The 21,326-nt window shown below is 51.2% G+C and overlaps 1 long non-coding RNA gene across 2 annotated transcripts in view; it reads left to right on the top strand.

The window, feature by feature from the left end:
• The window catches only part of LOC129145511 (uncharacterized), a 53,495-nt gene that overhangs the window by 10,583 nt on the left and 21,586 nt on the right, over positions 1–21,326 (top strand). The window lies entirely within an intron of this gene.

The following is a 21,326-nucleotide window of genomic DNA, read 5'->3' as shown; positions in this document are numbered from 1 at the left end:
TATGAATTTTGACAAACGTGATGGTCCTATAACCAGACTACAGAGCAGCATCACCATCCCTCCAGTTCCCTGCTGATGCCTCGTTGTGGTCACTCCTTTCCCCAGCCCCTTCCCCCGAACTCTTTATCTGCTCTGTCTCCTTAGTTTTGCCTTTTCTAGAAGGTCATCTGAATGAAGCTGATACCATAATTTCAGGTTTTCAGGCCTAGTCTCCGAGCCAGGAACGGATCCCTGGCTGCAGCGGCAGCGCTGAGTCCCGGCCACTGGACCCCCACGGGCTGGTGTCTCACGAAGCCGCAGCCGGAGCTTGCAGACGCTCAGGCAAGCAAGCGAGAAGAGGCAGATTTGTTGAGAGAGAGAAAAAGTTTATTGAGAGAAAAGGAACAGAAATAATGTGGGACTAGTAGGCCGTGGAACCAGGCCAGGGAGGGGCAAGGAAGCCGCAGTGGAACCCAGGGAGTATAGACCTTCTTTCCCTGATTGTGCCAAAGCTCCACCAGGCTCTCTCTGATCCGTCAGTTCTCGGTGGTCTCACTCACTGCCTAAATGTCTCTGTGTGCCCAGAGCTAAGTCTCTGTGTCCCAGCCCTTATCTTAGCAGACTTTTCTTTATCATCCTTGATCCAGAATGTCCTGTTGCCCCTAGTCCTGGGGTGTTTGATTAGTTCCCTTTGGAATTTGTTGCCCTTATCTCTGGTGCCTTCCTTAACTCTCCTGAAGTTCCTGCCTGCGCTGTCCCTGATGCTGCCTAATTATCCCTCACTTGTCCTGGGACTCAAAACCACACGGTGTGTGCTGGCAGGGCTTTTGAGGAAGGTGAACTATGCATGTGTGTGCATGTGCATGCATGTATTTTGTGTGCACATGCATATGCCTTACATGTTCTGTGCACACATGTATGTGTGTGCATGTTGGTTATGGAGTCAGAGGACACAAAGACGGTTGTGTTTGGTGGTTGTGTTCTACCTCTCCTGTCCCCCTTGCAGTATAGTCACTTCAGGTACCTCCTCCCCACCCCTGCCTTCTGCATCTCCTCCAAGAGTCCTCCTCCCCTCAGCCAGTGATCCTGACACCCACCACTGACCTGTCTTTCTAGGTGGTAAAATACCTGTAACAAAATTTGCTGTTTCAAAGTGTACAGTTCAAGTCATTAAGTACATTCTCATTGTGCAGACACTACCACCACCCACCCACACAACTTTTCTGTCTTCCCAAATTGAAACTCTGTCCCCATTAAATAACTTTCTTCTCCAGTCCCCCCCACCACGTGTCCCCCAACCCCTGTCCTGGCAGCACCCACCATCTACTTTCCATCTTGTGGATTTGATTTTTCTGGGAATCTCATATTCAGATTCATCCATTCAGCAAACATTTATGGAGTGTTCCCTTCTGGAGGGAGATCTGGATGCACAGGAGCTCATCCACAGAGGCAGGAGCCTGGCCAGTGATGTGTAGACAGGCTTGCATTTCTTTTCTGCCTCAGGGCCCCATCCATGCCTGGAGACCTTTCCTGGTCCCTCTTGAGCTGCCTCCTCTGGGAAGCCTTCCCAGCCTGGCTCTCCATGGGCAGTTTGGCTGCTTATCATGTGGCCTGTGACACAGCCCATTCTGAAGAACACTATATTTTGGTTTTACTTTTCTCTGCCCAGTAGTGGCCTCTTTCAGTTCCAGCCCAATAGTGGCCTCTTGTATTCAGGGACAAGGTGGGGAACATCCCCACATGACCTTGGCACCAGAGTCTGGTGCCTGTCAGGTACCTCAAGGGCCCATGAGGTACCTCAAGGGTTTTTTGCTCCATCTCAGGCCCATCTATATCTGCTGGTGACCATGTCCTGCGCTCCATCCATCTTCATCTGACTCAACACCAGCATTAGGGACCAGTGCCCTTGGGAGTCATCAAAGGGGGTCAGTCATCAGCTGCTGCTCTGTGAACTCCCCTTTGTCTTCAGGTGGCCCCCTACAACTACCAGAGGTAGCTCCACACCACTCCATACCACTCCCCTCCCAGGGTGCTGCTGGGCACTTTTCAAAGACTCATGGAGTGACGCCTGGATTTTGTACCAGAGTGACCTTCACTCTCTGCGCTCGAGAGTCAGCTTTTCCCAGGTTACATGCTGGCATGGTCCGGCGGTGAGCAGAGCGGCACCTCGACCTCCTCCCTGCACTTGGCATGCAGAATGTCATCTCGAGTCTGCGGCACACGTGCATCAGACCAGCTAGAAAGCATTCTTTGGCCACCAGCTGATTGGCTGGCATACAGTATGGTCTTGTAAATTCAGCAGCCCTCCTGGCCATTCTACCTCTTTGAGCAAATTCCCCCAAGGCAGCACGGAAAGCACTTGTGTCTCAGTGGGAAGAACCCTGCACAGATGCCTGGGGAGGCCAGTCCCTCAAGTGTCTCAGGGCTGAGCCCAGGAAGCACTGTTTTCGAGTCCTCTTCTTTGAACCAGTTCCAGGGCAGCAATTCAATTAGACTAAAGGCTTCAGAGCACATGGATGAGCTGCCCTCTCTTGCTGCCTGGAGGGTTCCGCTTGCTGGAAGAAGGAAGGAGCTGGCCACAGACCCTGGCAGAGGGGCAGCGCCTTTAGGCACCACAGACAAGCTGTCAGTGCTGCTCTCTGCAGAGGCCAGGGTGTGTTGGTGGCATTTCAGCTGAGGAAGGAGAAAGGCCAGTGCCCTTTCCTGCTTTGACATGGCAGACAGCCTCCAAGTGTTTGTTCTGAAACTGCTGTTGAGGTGGCTGTGGTATGCATCTGGGGAGAGAGCAGTCCCCCCCAAGCATGGGCAGGAGACTCTGGTGAGGGGACTGAGGGATGGTCTCTCCATTTGTTGTTATAGTAATTGTAACCCTGGGCCTTGCACCAATGCACTCCCACCAAGGGGGCTTCTTTGTCTACCACTTGTCTGGAGGATCCTCTAGCGCCCCTCTATATGTGGGAGAGACGTTTCCCTGGGACTTGGCCTTGCAGAGCAGGTCCGCCTGGGCTCTGCTGAAGTCTATATGCAGGTGGGTGGGTGTGAGGTGGTGCTGTTGGGGTCAGTGTGGGGTGTCAGCGCCAGCACCAGCTGGTTGCCTTGGAATCAGGCTTGACTCAGTCACTAGTAACAGCCTGGCAGCAACCTTTTATATCCTCTCTCCTACCCTGGAAGGCGGGGCCCCTGCTCCGAGATGTGTGTCTGGTTTCCTTCTGTAGCCCCCCAGGGGCCATGCCCCCGAAAGGCCGCACTCTGGGAGCAGAGTGGCCTGAAACCAGAGAAGGAACACCAGGGGATTTGCTTAAACTCATTAAACCCAAAGAACCCTCCCGCTGAATGATCCCAGTCTGCGCCGGGCCTTTTAATCTCGTTCAGGCCTCAGGATAATTTGTTTAACTGTGCTGATCAGTTGAAGGTTAATTCAATTGGACTTGGGTTATTTATTTGTGCCCGGATTTGCTAAGTGTCATTGGAGGTACATGAGGTCTTCATTATGGCGGCACGATGGCTTCATTAGGTGATGGCCACTCCTGCAGACCAGACCCTCCACCTCCATTCTCCAAGGGTCTGGGTCCCCTCCTGCTCTCCTGCCCATTGGGAGGCAGAGCTCAGTCACCCCAGTCCCTCTATGCAGCCTGACTGGGGATGCATGGACACCATAATGATGACAGCTGTGGGTTCCATTCTTGGCTCTGAGGCTCACTGCCTGCCATTCTACCCGTCAAATTGCAATCTGAAATGAGTTTGGGCGAGCTGTTTTCCTGACTCATCCCCTTGGGAGGACCCTTAGGCAGCCATCTCCTCAGCCTGTTCTCATCCACATACTAGGGATGGATCTTCCCTCTTGCTTCCCCCTTGTAGCCTTCCCCCTCCAAGCCCTGGAGTGGGCTATGTAGACTGCCTTAACTTATGAGCATGCAGCCCCAATTCCAGGCCATGTGCAGATGGGTGCCAAGGTCACAGGAGGGTAGGACAGGATCAGCAGGCTGGCAGGCTCACTGCCCAGAGCTAGGGTCTCTCTCTCTGGGCAGCTGTGAGGATGGAGGATGCTTTAGTGCCTACCCAGGAGGAGTAGGACCTAGCAGTGTGCCAATTCCCCGCCCTTGGATCAGACACTGATCATGACTCAGGAGTTGAACCCCCAGACATCAACTGGCCCTGGGGGCCACTTCTTACTATTCCTTTTCACGGGTGAGGACATGGTGGCTCAGACAGGCTGAGTGACTTGTCTGAGACTGCACAGCTGCTCTGTCATAGAACCAACACAAGAACCTGAGTCCTTACCCACAGTACTGACTGTGCCGACCTACCTGACAGGCATTGAGGTCATTCTCCACAAGACCCAGGAGCAGCTGGCACCAGCTGTCTTAGACTGTGTCCCCAAGATAGACCCTGAGAGGAGGACCTGAGAAGGAGCTCTGTGTTCAGAAAGCAGATTCTGGAAACTCCAGTGAGTTGCGGGGAGGAGGTAGGGGAGGGAGGCAGGTTTTAGGGTGTGTCTCAATGCGGGTGGCCTCAAGGACAGCCCGCCTGCTGTGGGGCTCTGGGAGACATAGGCATGCCTCAGCCCCCACTGCAAGTTTTGAAAGCTGTTTATGCCCACCATCATCAGGCATCGGTGAATATCCATGATCTGGACCATGCCGCCTCTCTCTTGTGATGTCACCTGGTCCTCTTTCCACAGTTGAGAAACTGAAGCCTAGAAAGTTTGATCAGCATACCTCCTAGGAGGTCTAATGGGGTTTTCTCCACCTGGGTCAAGGGCCCCTGGACTCCCTGCATTTCCACCATCGTTGCCCTAATGGACAACATTATGTGATAATTGCTTGTGACCTATGGGTCCCACCAGGCTGTGAGCCCACAGGGCAGGACATGCTTCTGATTCCTCCGAATGTCCCCAGTTCCCAGCATGCTCTGTAGACATGTCAGCTACGTTGGCTCTGGGCCACAAGCTCCGCTCAGGGCCTCTGCCTGCAGAAGGTTGAACCAGCTTCTTCATGTGGCTATTTCAGGGCAAAGGCAGAAGCTGCCAGACTTCTTGAGGTCACAAATGGGAATGTAGCATCTCCCCCACTGCGTTCCCCTGGTGAAAGAGCATCTTGGGCCAGATCAGACCTAAAGGGGGAAGAGACTGCCTTGGGGTGGGGACAGGGGAGGGACAGCTGCTGTGGCCATTGAAGGCAACTTGCTACCCAGAGTGCTGGCCAGCCAGGGCTTGAGGGAAGGCTGGGTAGGAGGCTGTAATCCTGGGAGCAGGGAGGGAGCAGAGGCAGGAGCAGCTCACTTTGCAGGTGGTGGGGGCTTGACCTCCAGACTGCTGGTCTGAGAAAATCAGAGAGAGCTGAAGGTACTTACAGAGGGGAGGCTCCACGGGGAGTCACCAGGAGCATTCAGTGATGCTCAGTGCAAGCTCCCTGCAGGACCCTGTGAAGTCCTGCTGGGGCCTGGGCAGGTCTGAGTCCCTGCCTCTGCCCACCCCCTGCCCCCCCTGGGCCCTGTCCAGCCGTCCCTGGGCCAGCGCTGCAGTGGACAGCCGCAGCACCTGTGCGGGTGTGTGGCCTCCCCCTGGCATGTGGCTCCCACTCACATCCGCTTCAGGCCGAGCTTCCCTGTCTTCCACCTCCTCTCCCTGCAGGGGCCTCCGCTTCAGCCTGCCTTTTCCTTGCACGTCAGCCAAAAGCCGATTCCCCCAAGACTGCCTCATCAAAGATTCTTTCTTTCTCATCACCATAATTTTTCATTTGTAGGTTAAGCTGCACCTGGGGTTCTGAGAAATCTGCTCACTTTCTGCAACTTGCGGAACTTCTCAAATATCTCGTTCCTCCCCACCCCCTAGGAAGCAGTGGGTGTGGAGAAAGGGTGGCAGGGAAGGGGCCCAAGAACACCCTCCCTGACCATGTGTGGGTGGGTGAGTTTGAGTGTGGAGTATGTAAGGGGTGTGTGTGATGTGTGTGAGTGTGTGTGAGTATGGGGTTGGGTGATGGTGCTGTGTGTGTGTGGTGTGTATGTGCTTTGTGAGTGTGTGCAGTATGCGTGAGTGAGTGGGTATGTGTGCTATGTGGGTAAAGGAACTCAGCTTCTCAGTGCAATCTTTAGGACTGATTCTTTCCTACGCTGGAAAAAGCAGTGTGATCTGCCATCTGTCCGTCTGTTCATCTGATGTTGTGTCTGTCCTTTCTGGGCTTTGTGAACTAGGTAGGTCAGTCAGATTCAGAGCCTGTCCTTTCAGAAGAAGAAAGCAGCCAAGATTTTCCAGTACCTTCCACAGGCCTCAGTGACATCTCACTGAATGCTGACAATCACCTCTTGGTCCCCCCTTGTGCCCAGAACACCAGGGCTCAGGCAGGCACGTGACTGGCCCCAGTTACTGGGACAACGATGAGTAGAGGGGCTAGAGCCCCAGCTGGGGTTCCAGTTTGGTTTGGAAGAGAAGGCATGGGACAGGCAGCCAGAGCACAAGGAGGAAATGTCAAGTCTCGTGACTCAGCTCCGGAGACGCGCTGTGCAGGTTCAGAGGAGAGAGACAACTTGCCTGGCGCCAGAGTGGGTTGTGCCATACCTGCTGCGGGCACAGCACAGGCAACGGCAGGAGGGAGGGAAGCCAGTGGAGATGGAGTCCACAGATGTCCAGATGAAGGGGAGCAGCGATGGGCGCAGGGCTGGACTGGGCTTTATGCAGCCAGGCAAGGGTGATGAGAGATTAGGAGCCTGATGAGGAAGCCCTCAGCAGACTGGGGCAAAACCCCAGCCCAGCCCAGACATGGGGTGCCTTGGGAAGCTGATTCCCAGGCAGGGGTGGCAGGAAGCCCCCCGGGGGAAAAGCCTTATCAGCCCAAGATCCCAAGCCCACAAGCAGCTGTTGGTATTCCCCAAGATTCCTGCCTCTTGGAGACAGGTCCTCAGGCTCCCAGCCAGCAAGAGGGCCAGAACCCCAGAGCAGGGTGCTATTGTTCCCTTCTGTCCTCCTGTCCCTCCTCCCCCCTCCTTCCTCCTCCCTTCTCCCCCCCTCCTTTCCCTCCCTCCCTCCCTTCCTTCCCTCCTTTCCTTGCATGCTCCCTCCCTCCCTCCTGGGTCTCTTCCCAGGTGGTCCTTGCCTGTCGGGACAGGTAGGTGCTGTCTTGGGCATTAAGGACCCAGTGGTAAACCAGGTGGGGAAGGGCCCTGCCTTCACAGAGCTCACTGATCAGTGGGAGAGAACACACAGGAAGCAAGATGCCTGTGCTCATGTGCGCCCTGGTGCTGAGCATTGAGAGAACAGGGTCACTGACTTGGGGCTCTGGCTGGTAGTCTCTGGTGAGGAGACACGCAGTCTGGGACTGAAGTGGGAGTGAAGCAGCAGGCTGGGCTGGAGCGGAGGGGCTGAGCCCAGGCCGTGCTTTCAGCAGCTTTCCTTGGCACACAGGTGGAGCTGATGTGGGAGCAGAGGGTGGGCAGGTGGCAATGTTTATGGTGAGGGCCCCACCCAGCTCTTCATCCAGGCAGGGGTGGGTGGTGGTAGCGGAGGGCACCCATGAGGATAAAGCCAAGCCTCTCCCCAGGTGCTCATCACTCCCCTCACACCCTCACCTCATCACCCCTCTGCAGGAAGCCCTTGTCATTGTACTAGCAGACCCTTAGGGGTAGGCTCTCCCTGAGCACTTTTTAACCCATTATACAGATGAGTGTTCATTAGTGAAGTCACACAGTGGGACCACGGGACTTTCATTTATAAAAGGCCTTGCAAACATAGATCACCAAGAATTAATTAAAGCATTTTAATCTCCAAATGCCTCCAGGCTGCAATATTCCCTTCTGTGTCAGCCTAGAGAAAAACAGCCTTGCTTATGGGAAAGTTCCTGGTGATGTGGGGAGAGGCCAAGTCTCAGATCATATCTCTTGTGCTTTGCATGCGGGGACCAGTCACAATGCACTGTGACAGAGAGCAGATATTTGGGGAGAAGGGGCAATGGTCTGGCATGAGTGGGGATTCAGTGTGTTCCAGGCACCCTGTTCCATCCCCCTGGACTCAGGCAGGAGAGGAGCTGGGAGCCAAATGCATTTATCAGCTTCCTGGGGACTTCAAATCCAATAGTCTCTCTATGCTGTCACAAGGGAGGGGAGGACGAGAAAAGCAAGTGATGGACGTAGGCGGGACACATGACTCCCAGGTGTGGAAGCTGCTGTGTGCCGCAAAGCCCATAGACTGTTTCCTCAAGGGCCTTTAGCTTCGTGTCCTTAATCCACACTTGTTTATGGAGCACAAGCTACTGGGCACTGTTAGGCTGTGGGTTCCCTAGGGGGTCAGAGGATGGTAATGTGCCTTCCTTGAAGGGCTTGGATGGTAGTGGGGCAGATGAACGATAAGAATCATTGATAAACTGGCCCATTTTAGATGGCGATCAAGCAGGTGATAGTGTTTTTTTTTTTTTTTTTTTTTATAGAGGCATGTTTTATTTATTTATTTGTTTGTTTGTTTCGTTTATACATGCACTGGGTACAGTCAGAAGCACAGGAGGGTGAGAGAATTCACCAGAGCCAGAGCGGGGAGCAGAGCAGGCAGAAGGACCGAAGTACACTGCTGAGGGGAGCAGCGGGCGGCAGGAGAGGTCTGCGCGCCATGTGGGACCCTCCTCTGGTGGCCGGGGAGCAGCCGGGGATCAAACCGGCGCCGCAGAGGCTGCGGGCAGCTTCGCAACCCAGCGCTCAACCGCTGCGCCACCGGGGAGGCCCAAGCAGGTGATAGTGTTGAAGATGGTCCAGGGAAGTGGGGACATTTCAGGTGAGACGTCAAATAGAAGTCATTCAGGTGCAGCAGGAACAGCTTTCTGGCAGAGGGAACAGCATGTGCAAATTTCAGAGGCAGGAAAGAATGCTAAATGTTTAAGGAACATGAAGAAGGACAGTGGGTCAATGTCTTAAGATCTGCTGTAACAAGTGATCATAAACTTGGCCTCAAGCAACAGGTATTTGTTGTCTCCAAGTTTTGGGAGTCCAGAAGTCTGAGATCAAGGTTGGTTTTTCAGGAGACTCAGAGGGTTTGTTCTCAGCCCTTCTCCCAATGTCTGGTGGTGCTGGCATCCAGGTGGTGGCCCGATCACTCCCATTGGGCTTCAGTCTTCATGTGGTCATCTTCCCTCTGTGCCTCTATGACTACCTCTTTCCTTATAAAGACACCTGTCATTAGAGATAGGGCCACTTAAATCCAGGACAACTTTATGTCCAGATGCTTCACTTAATTACATTTGCAAAAACCCTTTTCTGAACAAGATCCCACTCACAGGTTCTGGGGGTCAGGACTTTTGCGGGACACTGTTGATCCCCACAGGCAATGTGTGTAAGGAGATTGACAATACCAGATGGAGGAGTGGGGAGGGCAGTGAGGCTTGTGGGCCCAGATGCAGGGTGGATTCATTCATGGACATTGGTGGTCATTGTAAGGACTGGCGAGAGACTCCTTAGAAGAACTGACCTGGCTGCACGGGAGGGGCAGTCTGCAGGGGCTGGAGCAGCAGGGGGCCAGGATGAGGCTAGAGACCTGGGGCAGGGTGACACAGCTCACCAGATTGGGGCTGTAGGGACAAGTGACAGGATTCCAGACTCGGCTTTGTTGTAAAACAGGACAGATTTGCCAAGGCAGAGGATATGATCTAGGGAGAAGGAGGATCGGTTGGTTCTTAAGGCTCCCACAGAGAGTGTGGACAACCAGGGCCTCTTCCCAGCTTATTGATGGGAGAATGGAAGAACCAGACTCCTGTGGTGAGGAAATAGAGCTGTACTGAGAGAAAAGAATGTGCCCTGAGGAGCTGTGAGAAACACAGACTCCATGACCAGATAAGTCACCTTCAGGGGTAACCAGTGAAGACCTCTTCTCATCCATCACCTGGTCTCCAGGACTCCTTCCCACCCTCACACTGCATGATTTTCCCCAAATCCAAGAGAAGCTTCCAGCTTTCTATTGCCTTGCCAGGGTTGCTCTCTGGTGTAAACTCTGCTTCAGCTAAAAGGTTGAGCTAATAATGAAGCTTCTCTGGATTCATTATGATCTTGGGTTTCTCTCCTGGTGGGAGGTATTGATAAAGCAGGGCAGAGGGGCCACAAGCCTTCCTCAGGGCTGGCCAGGCAGGCTCAGTGGGTGTTGGATGCAAATAGAGGGTGTATTGGGGAGACACAGGGGCCTCCTGGCTGGGGTCCACATGCATGGTGTGTGTGTGTGTGTGTGTGTGTGTGTGTGTGCGCGCAGGGATGGGGTACGGCTACCCCCATCTAAGATCCAGAAATCCAACATTATTTAGGCTTCTAGGGCCAGGAACTGGCGTACACTGACCACATGCCCAAAACACAGGGGTGCAGCCTAGAAGGACTCCTCCCTAAGTTACAAGGAAAAGAAGCAATGCTTGGAGCAACTTGAAGGGCATTTCAGTTTTGTGTACACAGGTTGAAGAGAGCCCTTGTGGCCAAGGCTGACTGAGCAGAGAGCAGGAGGAAGGGGCTGCTGGGGTGGGAGGTCTGGGAACATTCAGTCAGGCTTCACATTGGCCCAACATCTGAGTTGGTGGGCCATACAGGAGTGGATTTGTGGTGAGCTGAGGATCGCCTGTGGGAGACCAGGGCAGACTGCTGATTGAAAACTTGGAGATGGATTCTGAGAATGGCCCCACCCTCCAGTAACCAGTTGTTGTTTGTCGCAGGAGGTGCTAGTTTGAAAGTTGTGGGTAGGGGGCAGGTGTGAAAGTTGTGGGTAGGGAGCGTGGGTTTCTGGAGAAGGGAGGAAAAGCCCATGGAAAACCAGATCCCAGTAAAAAGAATGCTTGGGAGCTGGTATTCAGAGACACGGTCAGGGCTGCAGTCCAGGCTGAGGATATCCTGGCCTTCAACCTGGCATGGCCTCTAAGGGCTGTGCAACCTTAGCAGATCATTCACCATCTCTGACACCAGTTTCCTTGTTGCCAAGCGCCGTACTCTGGGGGTGCTCTAAGAGTTGGAATCCTGTGGGTAAAATACCAGCCCAGGGTCTGCCCGGCCTAGGCAGCATTGCAGCCAGTTGGGGAAGCTAGAGTCTAATCGCTGGCATGTTTGTTTGTGTGTACGCTGGTCCAGATCCTCTCTTGGGGTTGGGGAACACGAAGTCATCTTCAGGAGCTTGCCACCTAGTTGGAGGGACAGATACTCCAACAAGTAGCTCTATCTTAGTACTCGCTGCTGTGACAGGGAAAGATGGACCAGGGACGGGGCTCTCGGGGAAAGCTCCATGAAAGCTCCATACTTAGAACTAATGATGGGCCAGTTGGGGTCCTGGCCAGCACTTGGGAGGTCTTCAGTGCATTCGGAGGTCCCAAGAGAGCCCTGCAGGAGAACAGAAGCCCTGAGAGGCTGGCTGCTCAGCAGAACTGGACTTTCAGGAGTGAAGAGACCACCGTCTAGGAGGACGTTGTGACCTGGGCAAGTGGCCTTGAGAGAGGGCGATGAGGAACTGTCCTCGTGAATGTGGCAGCAAGGTGGCCGCCAGCCCTCCCCGCTGATGTCCCTGCAGAACTTGATAACGCTCATGAGCTTGGCACGCAGCTCCTGGCTTTTAATTTGTGGGAGAAGCGACCTTTTATATTTCAGATCACATGAAGTTAATTTGCACTCCAAGTTCAAGAGAGCTCCTGAGAAGGTACAAATGTGATTTCTTAACAGCTGTTACTGTAGGACTCAACATGACAGAAATGATGAGAAGCAAGGATTCATTTTTAGACAGAAAGAAACACATGCTCTCTCCCTAGAGCCCGCCCAGGATGGCAGCAATCAGAAGGGAGGAGCCGAGGGAGCCTGAGGGCCAACCGTTCACCTTGTACCATGTCCCTGGCCACAGCTGTCCTCATTCTGCTTGCATACCACCAGCAACAGAGAGCTCACTACCTTGGGAATAGTCCAATCTAATGCTTTCCAGGCTAGGTAAAACCTGCTTTTGTTGATTCTGTTCTGTCCTCCAAAGACACACAAAATCACCCCTCTTCCTTCTCCTGATATTTGAAGGAGACTAGCTCATCTACCTCTTCTGCTGACCACATCTGGGTCCCACCCTTTCTTGTTCCAGGATTTGCCAATGTCCTTGGGGCCCTTCTCAATTTTTAGGGTAATCCAAGCCCACCCCAAAGGCCCCAGCCAATTGAATTCTGCCTCCTCCCTGCCTTGGTGCGGTAGGTCACAGGCCAATGAGGACCTGACAGCCCACAGCTAGGGCATCTGTCCATGTTGTTTCTGTGCCCTTCCTAATTTGTTTTCAGCTGCTCCTTGGGGATGCTTATTGGCCCTGTAATTGCCTAGGTGTGAAGCCGGCCAGGTGGGGCCCAGTGATCTCGAATCAGGGGATGAGGGCCCAGCTGCAGCAGCATGATTAACCTTCGACAGCATGGCTAGAGCCTGTGTAGGTTCAGTCCTGCCTGTGCCCTTCACCAGCCTGAGTGGATGGCCTGCCTATCTCAGCTTCCCTCTGTCCTCTGAAGGATGATGATGGTTGCAACCTACCTCACAAGCCTGCTGTGAATGTTCCAGGAGCAGTGTAGGTAGAGTGCTGAGCACTTGAGTCCCATGGAAGGTACTTGCCAGTGTGTGCGGGTGCCTTTTAATATGGCCTCTCAGATGGCTGAATTGGGGCTGGCTGTTGATTCGGAGCTCAGCTGGGGCCTCTGTTGCTCTCCATGGGGCGTGGGCTTCCTCACACATGACCCCTGGGCGCATACCACCGTTTATGACCCTAGTCTTGGAAGTCAGCATCCATTATGGGTTGAAGTGTATACCTTCCAAATTCACATGTTGGAGCTTGAACTCCCGGCACCTCAAAATGTAACTATAGTTGGAGATGGGGTCTTTACAGAGGCGATTTAGGTAAAATGAGGTCATTAGAGTGGACCCTAATCCAGCATGACTAGTGTCCTAATAAGAGGAGATTAGGTCACTGACACACTGAGGACAGCCATGTGAGAACAAAAGGAGAAAACCAAGTCTACTCACCCAGGACCGAGGCCTCAAGGAGAGCCTCAGCCTTGTGACACCTTACTCCAACCTTCAGAACTGTGAGAAAACAAATGCCTGTGGTTTAAGCCAGCCAGTGCCTTTTTTTTTTCCCCAGCAGCTTGAGCTGCCTAATGGATCATGAATCCAATTCATTAAGGTGGACCACAAAAGCCCATCCAGGGTAACAGAGGAACACAGAGACTCCCCTCTCCTGATGGAGAAGATTCCAGAGGAGCATGTAGCATTGGGAACTTTGTGGTGGCCATTTGTGAGAAAGCCCATCTGCTCCTTGGCTGCACAGAGTTGGTGTGGACTCGGGCAGAGTGGATGGGAACAGGCGACTGGGCTGAGAAGATGGTCCCTGGATGGCGGATAGGGTGGAAAGCCAGAGTGGGGGACGTGGAGCCTGCTGGTAGTCTAGGCTTCCCGGGCATGACTGCATGGAATTATTAACAAGGTGGTGGCTTTGGGTCAGGGTTGTAACACTTTACAACATGCAATTCTGAGGCCTCTGATGCAGAAGGCAAATCCCAGAAGGGCGAAAAGACTGCAGCCCCAGCCCCAGAAATGGAAAACAGCCTCCCCATCTCCACCTCTAGGCCACGGTGGACTCCACCAGCTGCTCTCTCCTGATTGACCCTAGGAATGGGAACCCCCACCAGTCACCTGTTCTTCCACTCTGACGTCTTGGTCTCCCTGCAAAGACCCTCTATGCTTCAGCTTCAGGACTGTGTGCTTCTTGGCCCCATCCCAATGAGTTTTATTCTTCTTGTTGTTTTATTTAACAAGCTGTTAGTGCCATCTCAGATGGAGACAACATTTTGGGGAGATGTTAGGAGAGAGACTGGAAGAGAATACCTAAGTGGTGAAGGCAGGAATTCTGAGCTGGGTGTCTCAGAGTGAAGCCCAGGCCCTGATGTGGGAAAAATGGTTGTCAGAAGGTTCCCTCCTTTGGGGTCCTTATCAGGACTCACTTTATGGTTGGCTTTAAGACCATAAAAACCAGAACTTCTCTTTTCTCTTTTCTGTGACCTCTTCTTCCAGATCCTTGGGCTCACCTCATTCATTTGTTCATGAAAGGTCCAGAGGACATAGAAATGAATTTTTAAAAAGTCCTACAGACATGGTCTGTGCCCTAGGTACTTGCCTTTTGTTTCCTTTCATTTATCTTCAAAATAGATTCCTTTTAAAACTGTCTGGGGTTCAAATGGTTAAACACAGAGTTAGCATGTGACCCAGCAATTCCACTCCTTGGTATACACCCCAGAGAAATAGATGTTCTCATAAATATCTGCACGTGACTGTGCATAGTAGCATTATGCAATGACCAAAAGATGGAAACAGCCCACGTGTCCATTGGCAGATGAATGGATAATAATAGGTGGTTTACCCATCCAGTGGAATGTTACTCAGAATGAAAAAGGACTGAAGTTTTGATTTATTCTTCAGCATGGATGAATCCTGAAAACATGGTGCTCAGCAAAAAGAAGCTTTTGTGACCACAAAAGCCCACAGAGTGTAGGACTCCATTTTTTTTTTTAAATATTAAATTTTATTTTTATATTCCCCCATACAATTGCAAACGCCCCATTCTGACCCCAATCCTTCCCCTCCCGCCCCCCACCCCCCAAAAAGTGTCTCTGGTTCATAGTTTTTTGTTGATTTTGATTTTCACTTTCTTATATTCATTTTCCTGGTCCCTTATTTAAGTTTTCTAGATTCCTGCTATGAGTGAGACCATCCGGTATTTTTCTTTTTCTTTTTGGCTTATTTCGCTGAGCATGATCCCTTCCAGTGCCATCCATGTTGCTGCAAATTGCATGTGTTTATCTTTTTTGAATGCTGAGTAATATTCCATGGTATATATGTACCACATCTTCTTGATCCAGTCATCTATTTTTGGGCATTTGGGTTGTTTCCAAAGCTTAGCTATTGTAAACAGTGCTGCTATAAACATAGGAGTGCAGGTGTTCTTAGGAATTGATGTTTCTGTGTCCTTTGGGTAAATACCTAGGAGTGGAATTGCTGGATCATATGGAAGCTCTATGTTTAGTAGGTCCAGAAATCTCCACACAGCTCTCCATAGTGGTTGGACCAGTTTGCATTCCCACCAACAGTGCACGAGAGTTCCTTTTTCTCCACATCCTCGCCAACATTTGTTGTTGCTAGTTTTTTTAATATGTGCCATTCTCACTGGTGTGAGATGGTATCTCATGGTAGTTTTGATTTGCATTTCCCTGATTACAAGTGATGTTGAACATTTTTTCATATGTCTGTTGGCCATTTGCATTTCCTCTTCAGAGAAGTTTCTTTTTAGCTCTTCTGCCCATTTTTTGACTGGATTATTTTCTTTGTTGTTGCTGAGTCTCATCAGCTCTTTGCAGATTTTTGTGATCAGTCCTTTATCATTAGTGTTGGGTGCAAAAATGTTCTCCCAGTTGGTGGGGTTTCTCTTTGTTTTTGTTATTGTCTCTTTTGCTGTGCAGAAGCTCTTTAATTTGATGTAGTCCCAGCTGTTTATCTTTCTCTTCACTATCACTGCTTTGGGTGATGTGTCTGTAAAGATGTCTTTGATGTGCAAATCCCGTAGTGTTTCGCCTATATTTCCTTCTATGTATTTTATGGTTTCAGGTCTTATGTCTAGTTCTTTAATCCATTTTGAGTTGATTTTTGTGTATGGTGTGAGGTAGTGGTCAAGCTTCATTCTTTTGCATGTAGCGACCCAGTTTTCCCAGCACCATTTATTGAACAAACTTTCTTTGCTCCAATGCATAGTCTTTGCTCCTTTGTCAAAGATTAGTTGACCATAAATCTGTGGGTTTATTTCTGGATTTTCTATTCGATTCCATTGGTCTGTATGTCTGTTCTTGTTCCAATACCATGCAGTTTTGATGATTATGGCTTTGTAGTATAGTTTGAAGTCTGGGAGTGTGATGCCTCCATTTCCTTCTTTTTTTTTCAGTAGAGCTTTGGCTATTCAGGGTTTTTGGTGATTCCATATGAATTTCATCAATAATTGTTCTATTTCTTTGAAGAATGCCATTGAGATTTTGATTGGAATAGCATTGAATCTGTATATTGCTTTTGGTAGGATGGCCATTTTAATAATGTTTATTCTTCCAATCCATGAGCAGGGGATGTCTTTCCATTTCTTTGTGTCTTCTTCTATTTCTTTTAACAGTGTTTTATAGTTTTCTTTGTATAGGTAGGACTCCATTTTTGTGCCGTGTTTGGAAGAGGCAGGTCCATAGAGACTGGAAGTGGGGAGGGAGAGGGAAATAGGGGTGCCAGCTCAGGGATGCAAGGTTTCTTTGGGGGTGATGAAAATATTTTAAAATGGATTGTCGGTGATGGATGCACATCTCTGAAAAGGTACAAAAAGCCATTGAATTTTGCACTTTAAGTGGGTGAATTATATTGTATGTGAATTATATCTCAATAAAGCTGCTGAAAAAATTACTGAAAGTCCCGACTTTCACAGGGTGGTTAAGAGCATTCGTTCTTTTCCATAAAATATTTAACATAGTGCCTGGCACATGCTAAATGCTCAATAAATGTTAACTATTAAAACTAGTATAAAGTCCTTTCAAGCACTGGAAGCCCTGCTCCCCCAAGAAGCCTGCTAGGCCTGGATAGTCAGGGCCTCCATGGGCACTGGGGCAAACGCCCGGCCACAGCTGTCTAGTCCACCTTGCCATGCACCTATTGTTTCTCCTAACATCTGGATTTCAGCCTCTGGCTGTAGTTTGAGCCGTCATCTTGAAGGGGTCCCAAGATTAGCCTCCTTCCCCTCCTCCTCCTTCCCTCCTCCTCTCCTCCTTTCTCTCCCTCTTGTCTTCCTCTTTCCTCTTCCTGCTCTTCCCTCTTTCCTGTCTCCTCTCCTCCCACCTCACTGCCCCACATTCTGGTTGGGAGAGCTCTTTGGAGATTGCCCCTTCTTACTTCTCCACACTAGCTTATCTCATCCCCCAGCTCCCTTGCTGCCCCCTACTCTTCTAATCCAGGTGAGTCCAGCAGTTAATTGCGCGCGCACACACACACACACACACACACACACGTATGCACGCATGCACAACACACTTGAGCACTCCCTGCCGCTCCCCCCTTCCCCCCACGCCCAGCCGTCCTTGCTCCATTAAGAGGTAACTTGGAACAGACATCCTCAGTGGTGACGTTCTGTCCTCAGGGCTGCAGCTGTTGAGCCCTGGGGTCCTGGCTGGGGGCTGCCTCAATGAAGTAAGTTGATTTCTGACCTGGAGGAGAGACTGGCAAATCCATCCACGAACATTTGCAGATACCATTAAACTGACAGAATGGTTAATAATTTAGATGATATTAAAGCTATCCAACTTTGAGTAAATTAGAAGAATAAAATGGTAAAAAAAATGAGATTTATTAAGGGCAAAGCTAGAGCAACTCAACAAAAGACAAAAACTCAGATAGAGAAAAGGAAGAAATTTGAAACAATGACCACACGGAGAAGGGCTGGGACGTGGTCTCTGGTGAGAAATTCCAGTTCATTGTGAGCACAGGCCTGCCTGGGAGCCTGGAGCAACTTGCAGGCCTTAGCTCAGTCTTCCTGCCTGCTTTTTGGCCCGCATGGCTGTTGGTGGCATGGACTGGCTTGGGGCTTGACGGGAACCTGGTCCAGGTCATAAGAGAGACCCAATCAAATAAGGATGCCCCTGGAAGTGGCACCAGCAGCATCTTCACATTTATTGAGCACCTATTATATGCCAAGCACAGGGCTATAGTGCTTTAAAATACATTGTTGAGCACTGGGTACCTTCAAGGCATCATCTCAGTAAGTGCTGCAAATGATCTCTGAATCAGCTGTTGACTCCTAAATGAAGAGTGAGTAGCCAGGCTCAGAGAAGTTCAGCAACTTGCCCAAGGTCACACAGTCAGGAACTGGCAGAACCAGGGTTCAGGCCCAGAAGTCTGAATTCTTCTGACTGTTCACCTGTTCTGACTGTTAAGAGCCCACTAGCAAGGGGAGCAGAGTTTATGGAAGTGTGCATGATTTCTGCCCCCAGTGGAACAGACCTAACAGAGGAAATAAACCAACAGGTGGCCATGCTACAGTGTATAGAACCCTCTGAGGGGCTCTCCAGGGTCCATGAGCCTGCATGGAAGGTGCTTATAACCTACCTTGTGCTGGGCAGTCAAGAACGAATGCCAGTAGTTGGCAGTGCCATGGCATGTGATAGGGTAGAGGTGTTCCAAGCTGACAGAATGGCAAGTTCAAAGGCCAGGAGTCCTTGGAGGGCTGTTAGGATTCCTTCAAGCCTCTGGCTTGAGGCGGGCAGTGGGCAGATGTGGTTGGAGGGGTGGGCAGAGAGAAGGCTGTAAGCCATGCTGGGGAGTTTGGATTATGCCTTGAAGACACTGGGAGCTGGGGAGGAGAGGTCACAGGCAGGATGAGAGGATCATATTTATGCTTTAGAGGAACCTGGTACCACACAGCTAGAGACCAGACTAAAGTGTTATTTCTTGACCGGGAGGTGAGTCAGGAGGCTGTGACACTTGAAAAGGACTTGAAAGCCCAGAGTCTAGTGGCAAAGGGAATCTAGTAGTCACCCAGCTGGAAATCCAGGACACCGGATGTGCCTTGGCACACCCAAGGGCAGCCTCTGTCTTTCCCTCCCTCTCGAGGTCCTTCTCTCCCTGAGGATGAGTTTCCTCCTTGTGGCTGTGACAATGGCCACCAGAAGTTTCCACTTCACATCCTTCAGACATCATGACCTGACAGGCAAGAGTGAACTTTGTCTCTGGAAGAGAAATCTTAGAAATGATGGAGTCATGTGCCAGGCTGAAGTGTCACTGTGACAGGAGAACAGACTCTTCAGTGGACAGTGTGGTCACTTGCTGAGGAAGGCCTGAACACCATGAATGAGCCCACATGACCACATGGTTTGGCGGGGGGACTGGAGCCCCAAGAACATGCCAACACCCAATTTATCCTGGCCAAGTTGAAATGGCAGTGGGGTGAAAGGGCAGTGGCATCCAGAGACAGGCAGAAATTCAAATTGTCAGGATTTAGTAGGATTGGCAGTAGTAGGAAGAAGATGGGATCTAGGAATGATTTTTAGGGTTCTGGTTTGATGAACCAATTAGATGGGTCACTGAAGGAGAAGATCAAGTGAGGGGACGTTTTCAGGGAAAGGCGGGGAGTTCCATTCCAGGCATGTGAGTCTGAGGGGCCTACAGGAGGTCTGGGGGAGCTGGTAACCAAATGATCCACAGACCACCCCCCACTTTGGGGATCATCTAAAGCTGGAGGTTATTAGAGCTGAGGTCAAGGTGGACTCCCTAGTGACGGAGCACACGGAAGGGTGAGAGGACCTGGGAGGGGGTGCTGAAAGTTCTAGGACTTGCCGGCCAGGTCCTGGGGGTAAAAGAAGGGAGGAGAAGTATGTGTTGATGTCTGATCAACACATGATTTTTGTCCCAGAGGTGCTGATGTCCCAGAATCAAGAAGTTTTCCTGATGGCAGAAAATGTTCAATTAGCTGTCTCAGATGTCATGGTAACTTCGTCCCTGGGCTGCGGCCCTTTGCCCACTCATGCCTTCCTGGAAGGGATTGGTGAGAGAAGCAGGCCATGGATCCCTGGAAATAGAGAGGGCCCTGGATTGAGGTGGGCCCCATGTCCAGCAAAACCAGTTGGGTCAGAGCAGGGCTACTGGGCAGGCTTGGAGAACCCCAGTCTGGCGTCTGCTGCATGGTGCATGGATCCTATGTTGGAATCAGCTGGACAGTGCTGGTTGCTTTCCCTGGGCTCCCAGCATGCCTTGCATTCCTGTTCTTGGGGTATGATCCTGTCAGACAAAGCCTTGTATTTCTTCATGGGGGCTTCATTCCCTCAAGCTGGGCTGTTCCTGGACTCTGGCTGCCCTGGTTGGTCATGGAAGCTTGCTGTGCCTGCCTGGCCAATCTGGACATGAGGCCATGACAGGGCCCAGATCCTCACACACTTCTTTATCTTTCTGTAACCCTGGCCAAGCAGTGACTGTTGTTTCCTTCGAGCCCCTGGGGGAAAGACTGAACCAGCGATCTCATTCCCACTTTGTATATGAGGAAACTGAGGTGCAGAAAAGCTTCAGGAGCTGTGCTCTGGAAGAATTTAGAAGGGGAAGATGCAGCGTCTCGGATGAAGGTGGTGCTGCTGGAGCTCTGCTTGGTTTTCCTCCTTGCCCCACCCTCCTCCAACACTTAATGGAGCCCCCTTCAGAATAACTGAGCTCACCAGCAAGGCAAACGCTATAATGAGGAAGGTGAGACCCCTCAGCACTGAAGAATTTGACCAGCCTGCAGGGTGAGGGGCAGGCCCGGATCCCCTTCGAACCCAGAAAGAGGCCCAGCTGGTGGAGAAAAGACTGGGGAGGTGGGTGGAGCCAGTCTGCTGGACAATGATGGCTCTGGGCAGGGTAGGGCAGCCCCCAAAGCGGAGTGCTCCCTGAGGCGTGCTAATGATGGCTCCGTATCAGAGCCACCCCTGGTTCGCCTACTCGGGCATCTCCAGCGGCCCCATGCCAATTAAAGATGAGTTGAGCATATCGTTAGTTTCCAAATCGTCAGGAATCCAATTAGGGGCATCTTAGATCCACTTGAGCGGCTCTGCCAATTGTCCGTGCTGGAGGAGTTGGGCTGGGTTGGGGGTGCTGTGTGGTGACAAGCTGTAATAGGGCTTTGCCAGGCAGGTGGCTGGATTAAATTGCATGACGACGAAGGCGGGTTTGGAGCAAGGTGGTGTGGAGGGCCTCGTCTCCTGCCGGATCAGAGTATATCACGCTCGTTTTTCCTCTTGGGGGTGGGGGTAACACACCAGACTGATTGAAGTTCAGCAGGGAAGCAATTCCAACTCCTAATTTCCATCAGACTTGGCCCTGAGGGGCCATCTGGTCAACCCCTGAATTTTACAGCGGCGGAAAAGGAGGCCCCTCAAGGCTGACTCCAGAGGACCTAATCCAAATCTTCAAGCAGATTGGAATTCCTTCTATATCATCTTCACCAAGTGGCCATTTATTTTGGGCCCCTTTATGACAGAGGGTGCCTCTCCTCACATGGTAAAGGCAATTCATCCATGTCATCAGGGTTCTTGATTTGCACATAACAGAAACCTGACTCACATTTGAAAGACACCAGAAAGGAATTTGCTGGAAGGCAGGATTCTGGGATTTTGCACTTAAAAGGAAGGCATGGATGCCACCAGGACTCTGTCACATCCCTGCTGCTCTCAGAAACTCTGTCTCATTCTGAACAGCCTCTTCTACCTAGGGGTGGGTGGGTGATTGGAGGAACTTGAAAGCCCCAGAGCTTTCCATCTGCCACCAGAAAGGATCTGCCTGTCTTTCTCAGGCTCTAGTTGGAA

Source organism: Talpa occidentalis, unplaced genomic scaffold (genome assembly GCF_014898055.3).
Source record: "Talpa occidentalis isolate TD23 unplaced genomic scaffold, MPIMG_talOcc4v2.1 talOcc4.12, whole genome shotgun sequence".
NCBI lineage: Eukaryota > Metazoa > Chordata > Mammalia > Eulipotyphla > Talpidae > Talpa > Talpa occidentalis.
The sequence above is the reverse complement of the archived record's forward strand: the minus strand, read 5'-3'. Positions and strand labels throughout refer to the sequence as shown.